The sequence below is a fragment of the Neophocaena asiaeorientalis genome, unplaced genomic scaffold (assembly GCF_003031525.2).
Source record: "Neophocaena asiaeorientalis asiaeorientalis breed wild unplaced genomic scaffold, Neophocaena_asiaeorientalis_V1.1 scaffold45, whole genome shotgun sequence".
Taxonomy (NCBI): domain Eukaryota; kingdom Metazoa; phylum Chordata; class Mammalia; order Artiodactyla; family Phocoenidae; genus Neophocaena; species Neophocaena asiaeorientalis.
Genome location: NW_020174642.1, coordinates 10,875,676 through 10,876,985, shown reverse-complemented (window position 1 = coordinate 10,876,985; position 1,310 = coordinate 10,875,676).

Here is a 1,310-nt window from a genome sequence, read left to right as displayed (position 1 = left end):
AAACAGAGCACAGGCTGTGAGGTGTGATATTTCAGTGCAAACGATAGCTCTCAATGGAATATTTCACTGATTTTGAGGGATATCTTTAAAATTGAAATATATTATATTTTATCATTAATTGCTTGTTTTAAAGAACAAATCAGGAAACTCATGATTATTCCGTGATTACACTGGAAATAACTGTCTCGCGTGGAGGAGGAGGGTCCCAGAGTGACCTGCTCTGGGTGTCACATGCACCAGGCACACCAGTGGTCTTGAGCTCTCTGCTGGCATCCCAGGAGGATCTTGCAGATCTGCAACAGTGACGTGGGCCCCGCAGCTGTTCAGGGCAGACCTGAAGCCCACCGTACATGCCCCGCTGCCTGCAGCTCTCAAAAAGGTCTTGGGTGGACACACACGTGGAGCCCTTCGACCAGGACCTCAGCTCTGCCTCTGTGAGCCCCAGGCTGCAACCCGCTTGGTCACCAGCAACCTTGGGACCCCCCGGGCGGAGAGGATGCAGGCGGAGTTCACACCAGCATGTCACAAGAGTGAGGTGCCACCCTTCCCTTGCCTCTCGGTGGGAGGGCCACCTGGTAAACCAACCTGGGGCAGCGGCTCCGGTGCCACAGCCCTTAATGGTCAGATTTGAGCTCTGAGGACCACACAGCCCCATGGACGTCCCCGGGTGCCCGAGACCCCTCTGCACTGTCCTTTCTATCATTCCCATACACAAAAGCAGACTGTTGACGAGGAGATGCTCTCTCGAGAAGGTCTTTGTGTGTACTAAGTTTTTAGAAGAGGATCGATGAACCCTGTGATGTTCATTCTATTTCAAATAGCATTGCTATTATAAAAGTGATCCATTGTCATTCAGAATTTGGATAAATCCAATAAACCTAAAAGTGGGGGGAATAGCCATAAGCCTACCAAACCCTGAGTATTTATTACAGGCTGTCTCAGAGGAGGTGGCGAGTCTTCCCCATTTGGGTTGTTGGGCTATTTATGAGGGTCTTGGGAGCCGACCAAAAAGTTGTGCCCGAGGGAAGCTGGAGCCACGAAATCCCGACAACGTGCTCCTGAGACGTGGAGGGGCCAGCGACTGAGGATGACCCAAGGGGAGGGGTTCTAGGGGCCTGACCACCCATCCTGTCTGTGACAAAGACGCCCCCCTCATGTCTGTGCAGGGACCCCCACTGCCCTCACGCTGAGCCCTGAGCTACAGCCCCCCGGCGGCACCCTGCCTTGTGCAAATCCCTAGTGACCAGGACAGCTGTGCTCCGATGCTGCCATCCGTCCAGCCTGTCCTGGAGACGCCAACAGACGGCTTC